At 35.6% G+C, this 23,019-nt stretch overlaps 1 pseudogene; it reads right to left on the reverse strand.

The window, feature by feature from the left end:
• Positions 1-296: 296 nt before the first annotated feature.
• On the reverse strand, positions 297-420 carry LOC129501705 (U4 spliceosomal RNA; annotated as a pseudogene).
• Positions 421-23,019: the final 22,599 nt, after the last annotated feature.

Consider the following 23,019-nt stretch of genomic DNA (forward strand, 5'->3'; position numbering starts at 1 on the left):
AAAGTTTTAAAAACAAGAGTCCATTATTATAAGGATTATCTAGTCCTCTTACTGATTTGTAGAAACTCTTTCTGTATTTGGGAATGAGATCTTGGTCAACTGCATGTATTGCAAATATCTTCTCCTACTATGTGGCTTGCCTTTTCACTTTCTCCTCAGTGTCCTCTGATGATTAAAACGTCTTAATTTTAATGTAGTCTAATTTATTCATATTTTCACTTGTGGTTAATGCTTTTTTCCTCATATTGAGAAATCTTTCCTCATGGCAAGATCATGCAGATCTTCTTTTATGTTATTTTCTAGAAATGTTTATTAGTTTACTATTTATATTTAGCTCTAGTCTTCAACCAGAATTTCAATTAGCAACAATTGTGCCTCAGATATACCTCATTGGCTACAATTCTGCCAATGCTCAGAGCTCAACCAGACTTAATAATGGAGAAAGACAGAGGTTGAATTTTATTTTTTCCCATATGAATATTTAATTGACCCAGCACCATCAACTGAAAAGACTGTCTTTGCATTACCCTGCTATACTTTAACTTTAATCATAAATCAAGTCTTCATGTTTGTGTACATTCAGTTCTGATTATTCTTTTCTATTCTATGGGTCTATTAGCAATTACTGTGACTTGTAGGCCAGATATTCAATAGTATGAGTTGTCTATATTTTTCTGCCACTTCAAAAGTATTTTGGATATTCTTAGCTTTTTGAATTTCCATATAAATTTTAGAATCACCCTGTTAATTTTAAAAATTTAAAAAAAATGGGGGGGGGAACGCCTGGGTGACTCAGAGGTTGAATGTCTGCCTTTAGCCCAGGACTTGATCCTAGAGACCCAGAATAGAGTCCCGCATCGGGCTCTCTTCATGGAGCCTGCTTCTCCCTCTGCCTGTGTCTCTGCCTCTCTCTGTGTGTCTCTCATGAATAAATAAAATCTTTAAAAAAAATTTTTTTTAAATCTAAGTGATTTAGATTTTGGTTGTGATTTAAATCTATAAATCTTTACATAATCTGTTGACATCTATATATTACATCCTGTAATCAATAAACATGGTACACACATCCTGTGATTTATCTTTAATTTCCATTAATAATGTTTTATAAGTTTATGTATAGATGCCTCACATATCCTTCATTAGATTTATATCCACGGATTTTGTGTTTTTAATGCTACTAAAAAATAGTTATTTTTAACACTAATTTACATTTTCTAATTTTATTCTGTTATGTAGAAATATATAAAAATTTGTATGTTGACCTTATACCCAGAAAACTTGCTAAACTTATTAATTATATAACTTAACTGCACACTGCTTTGGATTTCAATGCATATAATTATATTATCTAAGAAAACATTTTTTATTTCTTTGTTTTGAATCCTTATACCTTTTAATTTCTCTTGCCCACAAAACAATATACAATAGAAGTAAGGCCTTCCTTTCTCATTCCTAGCTCTGAGGAAAGTTTGCAACAGTCCTTTCAGTATGGTGCTTGCTATAGGCTTTTTGTAGATGTCCATGACCAGATTAAGGATTTTTCCTCTATTTCTAGTTTGTTAAAAGTTTTTATCATGAATGAATTTTGAATGTTATCAAATTATTTTTCTGCATCTACTTTTTTATTACTGTTAATGTGAAAAATTACACTAATTGATTTGCCAATGTTAAACCAATCTTGCATTTATGGGTTAAAATATATTTGATTATGATATAATATCCTTTTCATATATTGACAGTTTCAGATTGCTCATACTAGTCTAGAATTTTGGTATCTACATTCATGAATGAGATTGGCCTGATATTTGTCTAATACTAACCTTCTCAGATTTTGGTATGAAGTTTATGCTGGCCTCATAAACACATTGGAATATGGTCATTCTTTTGAATGGAAGATTTTGTATACGATTGGCACCATGTTTTGTATATTTGGTGGAATTTGCCAATAAGACCATTTGAATTTGAACTTTCCTTTTTGGTGAGGTTTAACATGCTGATTAAATCTAAAAGTTATAGCATGGGAAGAAAGCAGCAGGCCTGTAGATGATTCTGTCCTCCTACTGGGAGATGCCTCCTAACCTGGTCTACTAAACTCCTCAAGACCAAACTCAATCCTAGTGTATATGCTTCAGGTGCCCAATATATTCCTCCCGATAGGCTGACCTATGGCAAGAAGTTTGTCATTTTTATAACTGTTTTTCCTTGGTTGTATTAAATTCTGCTATTTTGATTGTTCCTACTCTCCTTGTCTTCATTGTAAACATCTCCACATCGGATATTTTTTTGTCTTATTATTTCCTTTTAGCACCATGCTCGGACCAACTGAGCTAACTGGACATTCTAATGTTCCCCTTTAATCACCCCTAAGTATCCAACATGACAGGCTGACTGACTGGGAAAGGAATCAGAGGAAAATATTAATATCCAAAATGGTATTCCCAAAATACCTAAATATTCATTAGAAAGGGAATGAATTATAGATGCAAAAGTTGAGGATGTTAGGCTAAGTGAAATAAGTCAGACAAAGACAAATAGTAAATTATCTCACCTATATGCAGAATCTGAAAGAAAACAAAACATAACAAAAAAAAAAAAAAAAACCTCCTAGAAACAGAGAACAGATTTGTGGTTACCTGAGACAGTAGTAGGCAGATGTGGTTTGGGGAGTGAAAATGGGTGAAGGGTACAAGCTTTTAGTTATACAATAAATAAGTTCTGGGGGTATAATATACAGCATGGTGACTATAGTTAACAATAATGTATTGTGTATTTTAAAGTTGCTAAGAGAGTAAAGTTCTTACCACACAAAAAATATGTAACTATGTGAGGTATAGATGTGTTAACATTGTAGTAACCTTTTTGCAATATATACATATATCAAATCATTATACTGTACACCTTAAACTCAAATAATGTTATATATCAAGTATATATCAATAAAGGTGGGGGGGGGAGAAGCAAAGGTTATATGAAGCTGTCTTGTAGGTGAGAACAATCCAAGTCTTATCCAACATCACATTGGCATTCATTCCCCCATATTTGGCTTCCCAAAGGAAGAACCAAGAGATAAATAAAATGTTTGAGTTGACAGTTTGATATGGGAAACATAATCTTTTGATGGTTTATCTCAGTCAGAATTCAGTGGTTATTGCCCATCATAGTCTAATAACACAAAAGGTAAGCAATCATGTCACTGGTGTCATGCCCTTAGAAATGTGATTCAAGACAGTCATAGTGATCTTCAACATGTTTTCCTCTGCCTTTGATCATTTTTAAACTGGGTAATTTACATTTGAAGTGTCATTGAGAATGATTTTTTTTTCCTCTCCTCACACAATAAAGGAGGAGGGAATCCTTTCAAACCTTGTGCTATGAAATTCTTTTAGAACTACCTCAGGGTTTCTCAAGTAAGTGTTAATCACTATTGCTGTTAAACAAATTATTTTTCCAATGAGGACATAAAAGTTATCCTTGTATTTCTTAAAAACAAACAAAAAACATCTTATTGACCCTCTTGGGTTATGACACAGAAAAAATTATCAATAAAATCATAGTCTTTGTACAAACCTACAACATCTCCTAAACTGAACAGTTCTGACCCTCCATGGACACAGCTCTACCCTTGAGTTGAATCTCTTTAAGCCAACAGTATTCTTCCAATCTGTTAGTGTTTTATATGGTCCACAAATAGAATTTTCTTTATCTTGTGGTAGAATTGTATGTAACTAGGCAATTTGGTCAGTTGGATTTAGTTCAGCTGAACTTAATACTCTAAAGTATAGAGATATAATGGTTCTAGAATTAGAACTAGCTTAAACTGCTAAAACAATATATACTGACATAGTATGTGTACTGTACAATTTTTTATACTGTACAATTCTATCTCTGTCATATACCCAAAGCCACTGTTTCTATTTACTAAAATGTCTTAGGACATGGGGAAATATTGTACTTTCTAAAAGACATATACCTAGCACTGAGAAACTATGTATGTTTGTATTATTAGCACATCTTTCTATCAATAGCAAATTGTAGACTTGATAAGTATTTGAGGATGGAAAGATGGAAGGGACTATAAAAGGAGTTTACTAGATAAAGTATTATCATGCTTAAATGGGGTTTACTTGGATAAGCTGAACACATTAGGAATTATTAAGACTGCATGGTTGCCATTGCCCTAAAATTTTACAAGGTGGCACTATTTATAATCATAGTCAATCCCCCATTTACTAACTCAGAATGCATTTCTTCACATAAAATTAAGTTACATTTAAGCAGAATCTCTATAGGTGCATTCATGGTGAAAAATATGGGAACGACCACTGCAATACTAAAAACTTTAAATACACAAAGACTTTAAGGAAAAGAAAAAATACAAACACATAAAGACAACAAAAAGTAATGAGACTACTATAACTTTTTGTGTACGTGTTCTAAGAATTCCTTGTTTCATGAAAAACAGGATTAGTTCTATAAGGAAATAGGTAGAAAATTTTCAGTAGGTTCTAAAGAACATTTTTAAATGATTTAGATGAGATACTGTTCTTGAGAGGTACTTCTCTTTTAAAATATTGCTAAGGAAATCTGGAAAAAATGTATATCCCTTAAGGTGGAAAAAATGTTGTTTTAGGATGTTAAGAGAAACAGAAAAACATTTGTAAGATCACCAAGAGATGAAGAGAGAATTAGAAAAAGCAGCTAGTTCAGATGATCCCCTATGTTAACCATTGGGTGGTAGTATCTTTCAGGGGATTCTTAACTATCAATCTGACTTAAGCAGATCCCATGGGAGAGCCATGTGTACCCTACTGATGGTGGACCAAATCTAAACATTGAATTTAATTGCTTCATATTGCCTACATATTTTTAGAAGGAAAAAATGATGAAAAATGAATAAAGAATTGCCAAAACGTAGTCTCTAATAAGAGGGATTCATTAAGTAAATCATATATGTCCTTTAAGTATAATGATAAAACAATAAATTTTATCAAGCTAGAAAAACTTGGGGGAAAGCAAAGAGATAGGAAAAGTGGTATATATCAAACTGTTCCTAGCACATCAGGACTTAGAAAACATTGTAAAGTCTATGTCTAAAATTGATGGTTTGTAAAAGTTATGAAGGAGTGTATGAAGTATATCAACTTCATTAAATGATGCCAAGGTGTTTTCTAAAATGACTGTGCAGTTTATTATGTCTTCATCAAATTTTGGTGAATTTACTTTAAGTTTTACCAATATAATAGATATAGAATGTATCTCACTGTGGTTTAAGTTGGCATATCTCTGATTACTAATAAAGTTGAATATCTTTTCATAAGTTTATTGGTTATTCATTTTTCCTCTCCTATGAAATGTCTATTAACATCTTTTACCTTCTCCAGCAGATTACCTTTTTTTATTGGTTTCTGGGGTTTTTTTTTAATGTTCTAGATGCTATCCTTTATTGATTATATATGTTGCAAATATTTTCTCTCAGTTTGTGACTTGACATTTTATCTGTTTGGGGGAATCTTTTGATAAATTAATGTCATATTTATCATTTTTTTCTTCATGTTTTGTGATTTTGATGTATAAATCCATTCCTATGCAGAAATTACATATTTACTTCTAAAAGTATTGAAGACTTGCCTTTCCCACTGAAATCTTTTAGCTGACTGGAATTGATTTCTGTGTATAGTGAAGATTCTAGGGGGAAGGGTAGGAAGCACCTGCCCCTCACTTGGTGACCATTTAGAAATCTTAATACATGTTCCATGAATGTGGCAGGCACAATGGACTGGTGTCACAGTCACGACTAAGCAATTTAGGGAAAAAAGGTTGCTCTCATGGCCTCTGGCAGCGTAGTGACTTTGTGCAGTATCTTTGATTTGATCTTGCCACCTATCAAGGCCTCAAGTTTTGTTGCCTTTATCACATGTGTACAGTGTGAACAAATTCAGATAGGCTACCTGGGCAATGCAAATACTCTTCCCTTCCCTTCCCTCTCCTCTCAGATAATGCCCAATAGTGTAATTGTTTATATATCTAGATTTATGCTTTCTCATTTTGGTTTCTGAAGATGTTCCTTTCAGCCCACAAATTAACCATGCATTTAAAAATATGAGATTTTTAAATATTTTATCCAGTATTTTAAATGTCCTTCCCTAAAAAGTGTTCTCTGAACATCTACTCAGCCATATTGCCTGCTACAGAAGTCTGTAATATAACTTCAAGATGCTTTTAAATGGAGTCTAGGCTGAATGAACATTAACCAAAGTTTATGCTGAAAGTGTCAGTATTGTCTCCATTTTACAAAAGGGACAAGTGGTGCTCAGAGACATTACATTTCTTTGCCAAGGTGACCCAGAAAACAAAATGTTCCTAATTTTGTTTCTGAGAATATTTTTAAAAAATTTATCTTATATCTTAGGGTTGGCAATAACATAGTTCCCTTAAAATGTTGAAATGTCTTTTCTCCAGTCTTTCTAACAAAGTTCATTTTAGTCAAAGACCATTCCCTGAGTTATTATATGGAACCATATATGAAGAGAAAAAGAAGAGTAATTGAAATGTTTTTATTATAACTAACAAACTGTTAATCACAATTGGATAGCAGGCACCAAAAATTTAGTCAGAATAATCAGTTTAAAAATATTTTCATGTTGATATGCTTAATAGGAAATGTGACTCTTGCCTTTGAAAATTAAATTTTAGGCATGCCTGGGTGCTCAACGGTTTAGCTCCTGCCTTCAACCCAGATCATGATCCTGCAGTCCTGGATCAAGTCTCACATTGGGCTCCTGCATGGAGCCTGCTTCTCCCTCCACCTAGGTCTCTGCCTCTCTCTGTGTGTCTCTCCTGAATAAATAAATAAGATCTTTAAATAAAACAGATTTTAGAATATAATACATTATGTACCTACCTTGTTTTATCATTATTATTTGGAGGAATGATTTCCCTTTCTTGCATAATCAAGTGACAAAAAGAATATTTTCTCAGGCTGGGTTTTCTGGAAACAGATTTGAGATAGATATTTGCCTTTGGAAAATGCTCTCAGCACAATACACAGAAAGAAAAAGGAAAAGCAGAACTGGACAGAGGGAAGGGTCGAACCATGAGACAGTTGTAACAGAGACCTTAGCATTTCCTGTGATGAACTCTAGTAGCAATGGTCCTTCCAAATTGTCCCAAACTGAGGCAAGGGGACCAAGCTTTTATACCCCATGTGGCCCAATCAAGGGATGAGTGGTGCCATGGAACTGGGGACGGGCCATAACCATCTGCAAAGTGGCTTCCTTTGGCCAAGGGCAATTCCTAGAGGCAACTTTAGAAGGAATGTGTGAGCTACAGCAACCAACACTCTCAGTAGCTCTGGAACAAAGCATGACTTGATCTTGATTGAGGAGTGGATAGAATCTTCCTGGAGAGGAATATCGGCAGCAAACCACACCATTTTTAAATAGGAAGCATGATAGGCTCTAAGAAACTAGTGTTTTCTAATGCTGACTTTTTGCTAACTCACTTTTATTAAGGTACTTCAAAACCAAATTAATTTCTCCAATACCACAAGTCTTAAGAAAATTCAACTTAAAAATCAGAAGGAAAAAAGATTAGAAATTTAGAAATTAGAAAGTTTACAGGCTTTGGTTTTTTGGATGAAGCTACTTTTTTTTATAAATGAGAACACTCATTTTTAAGAATATTACTAAAACAAAATGACATCTGGCTGGCTCAGTCAGTAGAACATGTGACTTTGATCTCCAGCTTATGAGTTCAAGCCACATGTTGGGGGTAGAGGTTACTTAAAATAAACAAAAAATAATAAAAATAACATGTTTATAGCAGCATCATCTACAATAGCCAAATTATGGGAAGAGCCCAAATGTCCATTGACTAATGAATGGATAAGAAGATATGAGGTGTAGATAAATAGATGATAGATAGATAGATAGATAGATAGATAGATAGATAGATAGATAGATAGATAGACAGATGATAAATACATATATACAAAGAAAAATATACATATATGCAAAGACATATTATTCAACCATAAAAAAAGAATGAAATCTTGCCATTTGCAACAACATGGACAGAGCTAGAGAGTAAAATGCTAAGTGAAATAAGTCAGAGAAAGATAAATACCATATAATTTCACTCATATGTGAAATTTAAGAAACAAAACAAACAAGCAAAGGAGAAAAAGAGACAAGCCAAGAAACAGACTTAACTATAGAGAACAGATGGTTACCAGTGGGGAGGTGGGTGAAATAGGTGAGGAGATTAAGGAGGCCACTTGTTGTGATGAGCACCTAGTATTGAATCACTAAATTGTACACCTAAAACTGAAACTAATATTAAACTTTATTAAACTAATATTATTGGAAATTAAATAAAAACTTATAAAATAAAAAATAATTAAATGACACAAAACAGAGACAAACTTAAAGAATGCTAAAACACCACTTCTTATGACATCTACAGCAAATGTTATGGAATGCTGCCAAGATCCGCATGCAGGACCATGACATTTATTCCCCTAGCTTACAGATATTGGATATTGACTGCTTAGAGTCAAGTTTCCTCCTGTAAATGGGCTTTGATAGAAAAAAAGCCAGCTGCCCAAAGTTTTACTCCATTTTTAATGGTAACTTTCATTTAGTGACTGCTTTCTGTGGGGACCGAAATGTTTGCCCTCCCTGCCTCAAATTGAGACAGTTCTTAGAGACCATCCCAGCTCATATGATCAGCTGAAGCTTTTCTTCAAAATGCATCACAATTTAATATCTCCATCCTGCTTTTTTACTTCTTTATCTATCTCATGCCCAAGAGTATGACCAGTAAACCACCTGAAGACACAACTCTGTCTCCGGATATTTTTCCAGGGAATTTGATCTAAGAGACTATACCAAGAGTAATCCTAGGTAGTAGAATCTAGAATGAAATGTTAGAGCTGGATCACCTACTGGCCAGCTGGTAACATGGAACCTGTCATTGGCACTAGGTAGATTACTGATAGCCCATCATGCTATAACAGTTCCATTGTAATAATTCTCACCAATAGCAAACTGGTGGAAGGGAACACATGGGCATAAGCAATATCTCAGATATCTGAGCAATCTGGAGGACTTAGCAATACTGATTATAATGAAAGGCTAAAGATAATTAACCATTAGTTTAAAGCAAAATGTGAAAGCCACAGGCCCTCCTTAGAGCATATAACAGAGCTCCACTCTTTTGCAGTCAAAGGGCAGGAAAAGCTAAGTATCATACCTAGTATTTAATTGTGACACAGCATATTTCCAGAAAATACTGAATTCTCAGCCTCAACAGGTCTGCTATTCCAAGGTCAGGGCTCTGATGTGGAAAAAATAGGAGCATATAATATAGGATGGGAACATTTAGGCTGATGCACTCAAAAATCTGGAAACTTTAAGTTTCACTGAAACCTCTAGACCTGCCTAAGTGTTGAAAGCTAGTGTTCCCTCCTTCCTTGAAGATGATGCAGAGCCTCTGCTCTGAAAGATACCAGATGCCCTTCTCAAGATCTACTTCTACTTCCTTCTCTAGCTCCCAAACCAATTGTTAGGATCAAGTCATGACATAACTTGACAAGAAAGTTCTGGGCCTATTGAGGGAAAAAAGGCAAAGTAAGAATATACTGAAGAAGTTACAGGCCCTAGAAAAAATATATCAGTGGGAGCTAGGAAAGTAAAACTAGACCCTGATGGTACTAGATCAAGGATATATAAAGCATAAATTTGCATATAGGAAAATTTGTTGATGTGGAAGCATTTGCCCATGATACATAATTTAACATCCTGGCAGGGACCTGGTAACAATGCAAACATACCCCTGGACAATCTTTGGAACCCTAAAAAAGGCTGTGATCCACACATAGAAATGCCAGATGTGAAGGAAAGGATCCACAGGTTTAGGGAATTGGGCATTCTGTAGTAGATGGACTACAAATGGCTAGAAGCACATCAGGGGACTATATGCCATGGGTGACCTTAGAGAACATAATAAGTAATGTACTGGTTAGAGGGTACCAAAATCACTCAGAAACTCAGTGGATATAAGAAATAATGAAAGGGATTATAAGGGAAAGGAGGTGAACTGAGTGGAAAAAATTAGAGAGGGAGACAAACCATGAGAGACTCCTAACTCTGGGAAACAAAGGATTGTAGAAGGCAAGGTGGGTGAGAGGATGGGGTAACTAGGTGACGGGCACTTGATGGGATGAGCACTGGGTGTTATACTATATGTCGGCAAATTGAATTTAAATTAGAAAAAAGAAAGAAAGAAAGAAACTCAGTGGCTGTCCTCTGTAGGCTAGGACTAATGGTAGGAGATGCTATTCCAGAAAGCAGTAGACATGATAGAGTCAACTAGGGATAATAGAAATAGTAATAGAGGCCAAGGAGTAATGATGCTAAACAATCAGAAGCAAGGTGGGGGCTATTATCATTATGAGTGAGTAACTGCTCCCAAGGAGCTATGGAGAAGATTCAAAGAACATAGAATTCCTAAGGGAAAGAGATGGGCACCTAATAAGTATATTTCTTAATTTGCACAACAAAAAGAAATCAAGGGTAGATAATCAAGATGTTTAGGTCAGCTGCCCCAGTGAAAAGCTCACTTTGCAAACTGATGCAGTTCTTAGACCTAAGATCCAATGCCTGAAAGAGATGGTGGGTCCCCAGGAGAAAGAACCTTGCAACAGCACAGCAAGTATATACAGCAGTCCTTGCTTAAAAGGGCTTATAGTCATTTACTCAGATAACCATTAACTAGGAAAAGAGCAACACTGACACTTTTTGAGGTCCACTGAATGCAGAATCTAAATTAACATTGATAAGAAGAGCTAATATCTATTTATTCTTCCCAAACTATTCCAAAAAATAGAAGAGGAAGAAAAACTTCCAAATTCATTCTATGAGGCCAGTATTACCCTGATACCAAAACCAGATAAAGACATTATAAAAAAAGAAAGCCAGAGGCCACTATCTCCAATAAACATAGATGCAAAAATCCTCAACAAACTATTAGCAAACGGAATCCAACAATACATTAAAAAAATAATTCACCAGGACCAAATTAGATTTATTTCTGGGATGCAAGGGTAGTTCAATGTTTGCACATCACTCAACATGATACAACACATCAGTAACAGAAAGGATAAAAATCTTATGATAATTTCAATAGATGCAGAAAAACCATTTGAAGAAGTACAACATCTATTCATAATAAAAAAAAATCTCTCAGCAAAGTAAGTTTAGAGGGAACATACCTCAACATAATAAAGGCCATATATGAAAAACCTACAGCTAACATCATACACAATGGTGAAAACCTGAAAGCTTTCCCCCTAAGGTCAGAAACAAGATAAGGATGTCCAGTCTCACCATTTTTATTCAACATAGTATTGGAAGTCCTAGGCATAGCAATCAACAAGAAAAGGAAAAAAAGGCATCCAAATTGGATGAAGAAAGAAGTAAAACTCTCACTATTTGCAAATGATATAACATTATATATAGAAAACCCTAAAGACTCCACTAAAAAAGTACTAGAAATAATAAATGAATTCAGTAAGCTTAGTCACAGGATACAAAATCAATGTTGAGAAATTAATTGCATTTATATACACTAACAATAAGGCAGCAGAAAGAAAAATTAAGGGGGAAAATCCCATTTACAAAAAAAGAAAACAATCCCATTTATGACTGTACCAAAAAATAATACAGTAGCTAGGAATAAACTTAACCAAAGAAGACCCCAAATAGCCAAAGCAATCTTAAAAAGAAAAACAATGCTGGAGTCATCATAATTCCAGATTTCAAGTTATACTACAAACTGTAGTAACCAAAACAGTATGGTACTACCACAAAAATAGATAGATCAAGAGAACAGGATACAAAGCCCAAAACCAAACTCACAATTATATGGTCAATTAATCTTCAACAAAGGGGCAAGAATATGCAATGGGACAGTCTCTTCAACAAATGATGCTGAGAAAACTAGTTCAGTTACATGCAAAATAATGAGACTGGATCATTTTCTTACACCATTTACAAAAACAAGCTCAAGATGGATTAAAGACCTAAATGTGAGAGCTGATATCATAAAAACCCTGGAAGAAAGCACAGGCAGTAATGTCTCTGACATCAGCCATAGCAACATTTTTCTAGGCATATCACCCGAGTCAAGGGAAGCAAAAGCAAAAATTAAACTATTAGGATTACATCAAAATGTAATATTTGATTTATTTTGATTACATCAAAATAAAAAGCTTCTGCACAGTGAAGGAAACAATTCACAAAATTAAAAGACATTCCTACTGAATGGAAGAAGATAATTCCAAATGACATATCTGATAAAGGGCTAGTAACCAAAATATATAAAGAACTTAGATAATTCATCACCCTCAAAACAAATAATGCAACTTAAAATGGACGGAAGACATAAACAAACATTTCATCCTGGCCATACATCCAGATGGCCAAAAGATACATGAAAATATGCTCAGCATCACCCATCATCAGGGAAATGCAAATCGAAACTACAAGATATACCAGTCAGAACGGCTAAAATAAAAAACACAAGAAACAACAAGTGTCAGCAAGGATGTGGAGGAAAAGGAATCCTGGTGCACTGTTGGTGGGAATGAAAACTGGTGCAGCTGCTGTGGAAAACAATATGGAGGATCCTCAAAAAATTAAAAGTAGAACTACCCTATGATCCAGGAATCACACTGCTGGGTATTTACCTAAAGAATACAAAAACACTAATTGGAAAGGATATATGCACCCTTATGTTCACTGAAGCATTATTTGCAATAGCCAAATTATGGAAGCAGCCCAAATATCCACTGAATGATGAATGGATATATATTATATAAATACTATATATATGCACAATGTATACAAATATATATATATTTATATATATAATATTATTTATGGATAAAAAGAATGGAATTTTGCCATTTGCAACAACATGCTTGGACCTAGAGAGTATAATGCTAAGTCACAGAAAGACACATATCATATGATTTTATTCATATGTGGAATTCAAGAAACAAAACAGATGAACACAGGGGAAAAAAAGTAAAAAAAAAAAAAAGAGGAAGGCAAACCATAAAAGAGACTCTTAACTATAGAGAACAAATAGGGTTGCTGGAAAGAAGGTGGGCAGGGGGATGGACTAAATGGGTGATGAGTATTAAGGAGGGCACTTGTGATGAGCAGTGGGTGTTGTATGTAAGTGATGAATCACTAAATTCTATACCTGAAGCCAATTTTACCAGAACTAACTAGAATTTGAATAAAAACTTGAAATAAGGGATTCCTGGGTGGCACAGCGGTTTGGCGCCTGCCTTTGGCCCGGGGCGCGATCCTGGAGACCCGGGATCGAATCCCACGTCGGACTCCCGGTGCATGGAGCCTGCTTCTCCCTCTGCCTGTGTCTCTGCCTCTCTCTCTCTCTGTGTGTGTGACTATCATAAAAAAAGAAGAAAAAAACTTGAAATAAAAAAGAAACAAAACAAATGGACAAAGGAGAAAAAAAAGAGAGAGAGAGAGAGAAACAAACCAAAAACACTCTCAACTATAGAGAACAGACTGCTGGTTACCAGAGGGGAGGTGGATGGGGGCATGGATGAAACAGGTGATGGGGATTAAAGAATACATTTGTCTTGATGAGCACTGAGTAATACATGGAATTGTTCAATCACTATATTATACACCTGAAACTAATATAATGCTGTAAGTTAACTATACCGGAATTAAAATAAAATAAATTAATGAACATTGATAACTAGAGGCCCAAAGACTCATCGTGGCCCTCTATAAGAGTGGAGATATATGGGAACCAGTATTAAGTACAGTCCTGGACCAAGTCTGGCACATAGCAGGTCCATAAAGTCCATGGTGGCCATTGCTTTGGTTACCAGATCAGTAACTGAAATGGACATACTTTGTGGTCTATAGAACCTCCACAGCTGGTCCTTGGTATATAGGATAAAAGCTGTCATAGTAGAGAAAGCCTAATGTAAACCTCTCATATATCTCTTTCACAACTAAAAATGTTTCATTTTGGTGGTGGTGGCAGAGGTTAGTGCCACCCTCATAGCCCTAAAGAATGTAGAGGTGGTAGCTACCATAATACCCTATCTAAATACATCATAGCCCTAATGAACCATACAAGCCAAATGGATCCTGTACGTGGCATTTGACAACCACAAAATCAATTACAACGACATGCCAGATGTTGTATATTTACTACAGCAGATTAATATAGCCTCAGGTATAATCTATCTGGGAAACATGATCTTTTCCACTTCTATCAGGAAAGAGGACCAGGAGTAGTTTATATTCACATGAGATGAGATTGACAATCATATACATTTAGTCTTGCCCCCAAACTATGTTAACTCTGCAGCTTCTGTCATATATAGTCCAGATGAATCACCTGGATCATCTGTACATTCCACAAAACATCACAATGGCCCACTATATTGATGACATTATGTTATTCAGACCAGATGAGTAAGAACTGATAAACATATGGGAGATCTTGGTATGATACATGGGCTCCAGAGAGTCTACGAAAAACCTTATAAGGATTCAGGGACCTCACATAACAGTGAAGTTTTAAGGGGTCAAGTGATCTTCTATATGCCAGGACATTCCCTCAAAAGTAAAATACAAATTATATCCTGGAGTTCTCACCACTAAGAAAGAATGACACCTGGTATGCCTCTTCAGGTTCTGGAGGTAGCATATGCCGTACTCTGACAACTTTACTAAATGACATGAGAGGCAGCCAGCTTTGACTGCAGGGGTAGGGACTACAGGAAAGAATTACACATCATGGCATCAGGCTGTGGGCGAGCAGCTCTGCCTGCTAGCTATGTGACTAGTAGGCATTTTCTCAAGATTTGAAACAATTCTAAAAATGACTATGATTTTGTAATAATTCAATACTATGTAAGTCAGGCAGACAGCACTGGTTGCTGAGAGCCTACCATCCTTTTTGTTTAAAATTTGGCTATGGGAAAGAAAGACATCATTTTCCACGTTAGCACTCATGTGATTATTAGCCCCCATCTATATGAGGACAAGTCTAGATAATGGGAAAAAATAGTCATAAGTGAAGGGATTTCTCATAAGCTTTCAGAAACCAAAATAATCACTTGAAAAATGAAGACTTTGATTAACTACATAGTTATTTCCTCTACATAAAACAGCAGTCTTCAACTATTAGACCTCACAAGGACCTTCAAGGCCATCTAGTCCAATGCTTTAATCTTACAAATGAAGAAACTGAGGCAAAAAAAGGAAAGGTTAAGGAATTTGCCTAATATATTTTCAATTTAAATTTTACCAAAGACTAATTTACATCCAATTATATTCTCATAAAACTAAGTCTAATCAATTCCATATTTAACAATTAAAAACCAAAATCAATCAAATCTAAAATGCAATCATGTAAAAGAGATTCATATATTAAATCATAAAAAATAGAACAGGTGATTAAACAAGGATTCATTTGCTCAGCCATCTCCTTATCTGGAAACATAGTTCACATCACATGGTCTTAAGTCTATTTCTTCTAACAAAATCTTTTACACAAACTCATGACACAAAGTTGCTAAAATTTATGTCCCCATTTCCCCTGATTAATTTATAGACTGAACATTATCACTTTTAATCATTTTATGAGACTGATATTTTTATGACCAGAAAAGGGCCTCAAGGTTATCTTTTGTGTTATAGGATTTGGTCTCTAAGCTCTACAAATCCAAACTTGATGGTCTGATGAGCCAGAGGAAAAAAATAACTTACTCCTCCCAAACCTATATAAGGCTAATGGCTGCCATAAAAGTCAGAAATCATTCAAGCAAAGGTTTCTGTTGATCAAATCCTACAGACTCCTTTTAATATAAATTTCTCTTGGCCTCTTTACTTAAACTTGGATGCTCCCATTCCTTAGCTTAATTAATCACTCTCATAATTCCCTTTCTACCTCTCTGGCCATTTCTTCTCTTTACATCACCTCTACTTAACTCTTAAACACTAGAATGCCTAAGGATTCTATCCTTCCCTTCTTCCCTTCTTTATACTCTATAACAGATATTTTTAACAAAGCAGGTATGAATTTGAATAGGAAAAGTTAAATCTTTATTTCCACCAACCTCTAACTCAAATTCAGTATTCTCTTCAATTATGAAGATATACATTAAACTATGGTAATATTATAGTAACTGTCACTCTATAACCATTCCTTAAAAATCAGATTTTTTTAACATCACATTGAAATTGTTTTTAGAGATCTCAAGGTTGCCTTTATACTCATCACTTACTTCAAAAATACTATGAGAGAAACCATCACATAAAACATAACACAAGAAAGTACAAGAATAAAGAAGGAATAAAGTTTCATGGAGGCAGAGAGGAAAGTGTGTAACTCTCATTAGAAGAAATAAGGGCTGTTTTATAACTCTTATAAAAGTATTGCAACCCTAAACAATTATTCTTTCAACCACCTATATTTACATTTTCATTCTTTAAATTTTATTCCTTATCACATGGATGACACACTATTTTATTTGATCTGTAATTTGTCACTATAGACATATTGTACTAGGTTCATTAAAAAACAAAGAAAACAAAAGCCTTTATAAATCTGATTACATCCCCACATATAACATAGAATGCCATGGGTTTTTTTTTTAATTTTTTTTAATTGGAGTTCAATTTGTGCCATGGTTTTTTAATTCCTATTTTACTAATATAAAAAATTAACTTTCAAATAATGAAATTTATTATAGTAAAATTCCAGATTGATTGATAATAGATAGAAATATAGATAGATAGATAGATAGATAGATAGATAGATAGATGATAGATAATCACAGTTCTTGGATAAAACAGTAGTTGGAAACTTTGCATTCTTCTATTGCTAAGAAGTGAATAGCATTTTATTTTTCAAAATTTCCTGTGTGCATTGCTACTGCTAACCATTTAACTTCTCTAATTATGTCAAAATGGTCTCTCTGAAGACAATGGTTCAATTCACCATGAATTCACAAATAGCGTTCACTCAATAGAACTCCACATTAGACCTTTCCTCTCATTTTCTCATGACAGAATTTCTAGTTCATGAATACAAGTCTAGGCTCCAATCAAAAGTAAGTTCAAGGACAACGGTGAGTTTTCTGGGTTAATACGCCCGAATTGTGAAGCCATTTTTGCCTCAGTTCTCACCCTAAGTCTTCTGAAAGACAGGCATGTCTGAGCAACATTAAAAGCAATGGTGATTTATTCTCAAGTCAAATTTCTCTCCTAGTTCTGTATGCTTTTTTGTCATGGAGGTTTTGTAATGTTTGTCCTATACAATTATTTCTCTTCTGAGTCTGCCCCACCTCCCTGCCAGCCTGGGAGGACTCCCAAACAGAGATTGTGAATGCACCTCAAGATGCACTTTTTGACCTCCATTCTACACTGTACATGACTGTTTAATTTCCTATTTAACACAAATTAATCGTTGCATGCTCTAATGAGGCTGCAAAGGATCTCGCTCCAGTCCACAAGCTTGGAAGAGGTTACCCAGAGGTTGCCCAGATTGATGGTTCCAGGGTGGATGACCTGAAAATGAACTTTGACTAAACTTTGCTCTTTGTGCACTTGGCAGTCTGTACTTGGGAAGTGCCAATTGTCTGCAGCAGACATTTAAAACTTCAGCCTAAGATTTTGTTTGGAGGTTAGCCTCCAGGAGAAAGGAGTGTGTGTGTGTTGGGGGGGGGGGGCGGGGGAGGGAATTCTTTGTCAATCTTTTCAACTAGTTTTATGAATTGTTTTTCTAAGTGTTTTATTCCTTTTTATAACATCCAAGTTATATTTAAGGATAGAAAGTATTAGCCTAACTAAAAGTGTCTTTTCTTTTCCATTTCCTTGCCTTCCAGGCACTGTACAAGTTAGAATTGTTTTTCAATTTGAACCCAATATACTATAATGCAACTTCTACAACGCCCTCCACTTAAGAATTTGGATAATATGCTTACAAATACTAGTTGGTTCCTGCAACCTATAGGCCATGTATTAAATACATTTTACTGATTAAACATAATTTATCTTTGGTTTCTGTTGGCACTGAAGACAACTGTTTTGAAATCATTAAATTCTAACTCTGTGATACAAGACCACAATCTGTCCAGGAGATTTCCCCTAAACTAATTGTTCATCAAAATGAATATTAGAGAACTTTTTCTATTAATGTGCCTGTACAAAGCAACAGGATATTCTGAGAAATTATTTGAGTTTGACCTGCCCTAGCAGCTAGACTGGATGCCCCATAAAACCACTTTTGAATAACATATAACTACTCTCTACTTAAAGATACATAAATAAAATAATAGTGTTGTTTTATGTAATATTCTTCACTGTGTTTCCTCATAAGCAATTGATAAATATCACCATATCCTCACTAAGAATCATGAACAGGAAGAGGCAGCTCCCTATGAGAAATGGGAAAACTGACCTACGAAATGGTTTAAATTACATGATGATAGATTTGAAGTAAGTCAACATTTCTTTTCATCTATTTTCTCTTGAAGTAACCTAGGCAATCCCTGGTGCTGGCCAACAAACTCCTAGTCTCATGGTAGTTTCAGGTGGAAAAAAAAAAGCAAGCCTTAATGTACCCTCTTTAGGTAGGCAGGAACGGAGTTTGCATTTATCTTTTCTTGACCAAAATCCCTAGAAAAGTCTAAATAACATCTTAAAAGGTTACCATATGCTTGAAACCAGACCGATGTGCATATGAAACACTCTCAGTCTTACCCTAAAAGTTTAGGGCGACAATCTCATTCGTCCCCTGGAATAACCAGATTATTTCATCTTCTTAGGGATATTCTTCAAAAAACTGGGAATTTTTTTTCTGGTTCCTTTAGAATACATCAGAGCCCCCACTGGGCTCCAGAGCAGATCATCATGGCATTTTGAAATTATCCTTTCTAGTACTACTGTGCATTCCTAAAGTCAGGCTGCTCAGCCTAGAGACAAAGTGACTAGAAATTACTAAACCAATTCCCCTGATGTTTCCCTACATTTTTTTGACTGGATGGAGTTCACTAGTATCAACCTGTACCCCTGACTTCCATAGTTAGGCAGGGGTCAAGGAAGTCATCTTTCTGGACTCTAGCCAATCAGCACATTATCATCAGCAAACCTGCCTAAAGAACAAAATAGTGTTCTGTGGCTTTTACTGTCTCTTGAAATTATAATACCCTCAAGTAGATAGGATTTTGGAAGGAGTGCTGATAGAAACTCGTATCAATAATGTGCCCTTTTGGCTCTCTACTTCCCTTCACTTGTCCATGGAAATTCCAGGATCAGAATTGGAAACAGAACTTATGGGCAGACATAAAATAAAAGCCTGAGCACAGAGCTCCAGTGGTAGTGTTTCTGCAATACCCCATGCCCCTGAAAAACCAATGGACCAAATAATCCATGATATATAGTCCATGATAAAACTCCTTTATAAGAACAGAGCTTGACTGTTATAACCCACACTAAAGGCAAAAGCTGAAGTGAATAAAGCAGAAGCAGATCCTCTGATGGGCAAAGATACTCTGAGTTAATGTCAGAAATGAAGGGGGCAAAATGAACTGAGAAAAATATAATAACCTTTTTAACTTGGAGAGGGATAATACCTGCTAAATAGAATGACTTCCACAATTTAACGTGAGGCATCACCAGCTCTTTTGGGCTCATTTCAAATCACACCAGGTGGTACTAACTTGGCTCTGAGGCTAGAAATTGAGACACGGTTATGATCAGGTACTTATCACAGTTTAGGATGCTAGAGAAAATGGGCCTGTTCTCCATGCTTCCATTTCTCACAGCTTTCACTCTTTTTCCTTCCTCTACAGGGCAATTTGATATTAGTGATATTGTTGGTATGAACTGTCTTTTTCAAGTCACTGACTTATCTTTTGGTAGAAATTTAAGATGTGGGACGCCCGAGGGGCTCAGTGGTTGAGTGTCTGCCTTTGACTCAGGGCGTGATCCCAAAGTTCTGGGATCAATCCCCACATCAGGCTCCTTGCAGAGAGCCTGCTTATCCTCCATTTGCCTATGTCTCTGCCTCTCTCTGTCTCTCATGAATAAATAATATTAAAAAAAAGAAATTTAAGATGTGCCACCACTGCTCCTTTAAGACAAGGTTATAAACTTAGTGGAAAAGAATGATTGACACAATGTCTTTTGAGAGTGATTTTTCAGAGTGTCTTCCAAACTCAATTTCATGTCAAGACTTCCAGCCATCAGGCAGCCCAGGTGGCTCAGTGGTTTAGCTCCGCCTTCAGCCCAGGGCCTGATCCTGGAGACCCAGGGTTGAGTCCCACATCAGGCTCCCTGCATGGAGCCTGCTTCTCCCTCTGCTTGTGTCTCTGCCTCTCTGTGTGTGTGTGTGTCTCTCATGAATAAATAAATAAAATCTTAAAAAAAAAAGACTTCCAGACATCTGAATTCCCAAGTTATTCATGTAGAGAGCTCTGGATGTTCTGTAGTCTTCTCCATTGGTCACATGGCTACTCCTCTTCTTTTTAAAACAGTTAAGAGAAGAGAGCCATTAACAAGGCTAAGACCACAGTGCAACCAAGAAATACAAGCAAAAGCTAATTCCATTTCCTTCTGTGATTAGTGTCCCTGAAACAGGTCATGAGTAAGTGAGAATGTAGCCTAGCTTGAGGTTAATTTTTTCACCCCAAATTATTATGGTGAATTGGTGTGGTACTATCAACTCTTACTATATTTTCAATTGATTTGCTGCTAAAATAGAAAAAAGCCTGACATACTAAGGCCATACAACCATTATGGAAATGAGAATTATTTACTCTACAAAGCATATTGTTAATTGTAAAATCCAATAACTGATTTTGAGTTAAGTGATTGACACACTTGAAAAATTTGTGAGATGTGTTTTCATAAATCATTATTAGTCTACTAATCATCAAGCAATCTATTCATATACAAAAATACATTGCTTCACCTTGTGTATTTGTACACATTCATTTAAAAATGAACAAAATCTGAGGATCCCTGGGTGGCTCAGGGGTTTATCGCTGCGTTCAGCCCAGGGCATGGTCCTGGAGTCCTGGGATCGAGTCTCACATCAGCCTCCCTGCTTGGAGCCTGCTTCTCTCTCTGTCTGTGTCTCTGCCTTTCTCTGTGTGTGTCTCTCATAAATAAATAAAATCTTTAAAAAAATTAAAAAAATAAAAATGACCAAAATTAAGAGGGGGCATGGCTGGCTTAGTTGGTGGAACATGAGAGTCTTTATCTCAGGATTGTGAGTTTGAGCCCACATTGAATCTGTAGAGAGAACTTAAAAATGAAATCTTAAAAAAGGACCATAATTAAAATTAAATACTAACTTCAATCTTTCATTAATCTGTATTTTTAATAGAAAACAGTGAAAGGGATTATAAGGGAAAGGAGGGGAACTGAGTGGGAAAAACTAGAGAGGGAGACAAATCATAAGAGACTCCTAAATCTGGGAGACAAAGGATTGTGGAAGGGGAGGTGGGTGGGGGGAGGGCGTAGCTGGATGACAGGCACTAGGAGGGCACCTGATGGGATGAGCACTGGGTGTTATACTATATGTCGGCAAATTGAATTTAATTTTTTAAAAAACCTGAAATTAAGAAAATAAGACCTCAGAATGTTCCCCAGAGAAAATTTTTATTTCTATGGGATTCATGATTTTTAAGGATCTATCTATGAATCTCTGTATTATCATTATAGTCATTCTTCTTTTATCTTTTTTCTACTGGCTTACATATTCCTTTGCTCTCCCTCTTTAGGGAAGGCAGCTTTCCTTTATATTATTCCCAATAGCGCTGAGGCATGAAGCAAACACAAGACAACCAGATACTAACTATTCATCAGGGTTAGGTGAAAGTCAGAACTATTCAACCGAAGTTAATAAGAAGGGACGTAACAAACCCACCTTCTTATCATTCATTTGAAAGTCAGATAATATCAATTAGCATTTATCAAATAAAAATGGGCAGGTGAGGGTGACAATATCTTACCTACGTCTCAGGAACATTTGATGATGAATGACTCACTCATTGAATATCTTAAGTCAGCATTTCCTGAGCACTCACAGACTATGTCTAAACAACTCCAAATATCCAGACAAAGCAGAAAAACTCAGTTGTGAAGCCACACCTAGGTGGACCCAAGCAGAGTATGATGAACACTTCACCAAGCTAGAGTCCCAACCTTTTAGCTGCTAATGTCTTAGGAGATAAGCATTAAATAAAGTTGACCTGGATTCTACTTATTTCAGGTTTAGTACAAAAATCATTTTCTAGGAAAATATATAACTCTTTTCTAAGGAGTTCTGGGACAATCTGCGTTAATTCCTATTGATCTCTGCAAGGTGGGTACCATTAGACGCATCATAACTGGGCGACAGGTACTGAGGAGGGCACTTGATGGGATGAGCACTGGGTGTTACACTATATGTTGGCAGACCGTACCTCAATGAAAAAAAAAAGACCTATCATAAAGGGAGAAAATGAAAGCAATGAGAGACCTTAGAATGATTTGCTTAAGTGAATAAACTGAAAATAGAAATCTACATGCTGGAAACTTAGGACAGCATTTCATTCCACCATGCCAGACTATCTTTTATACCAAACTACTTACAGGAATATTCTGTATGTAGAATCATCACTGTTTACCAATTATCCAGATAAATGCATGTCTACTTAGTAGGCTTTTACCAATATGTGGGACATTCAGATGCAACCTCATAGAGTTTCAGTTCAGGAAACACAACCTTATGCCCCAAGGTACTTACTAGTAAGTCAGTCTTCCTGCAGTGAAAGAAGAATCTTTGACCTTGCAATTCCTGGTATATTCAGGTTTAAATTCACTATGAAAGTTCAGGATGCCTATATTTGATTTGAACACTGGATGTCAACACTGAGACCAGTGTTACAAGCTTGGAATAAAGTGTTGA

This window comes from Nyctereutes procyonoides, unplaced genomic scaffold (genome assembly GCF_905146905.1).
Source record: "Nyctereutes procyonoides isolate TBG_1078 unplaced genomic scaffold, NYPRO_anot_genome, whole genome shotgun sequence".
In the NCBI taxonomy this organism is placed as follows: domain Eukaryota; kingdom Metazoa; phylum Chordata; class Mammalia; order Carnivora; family Canidae; genus Nyctereutes; species Nyctereutes procyonoides.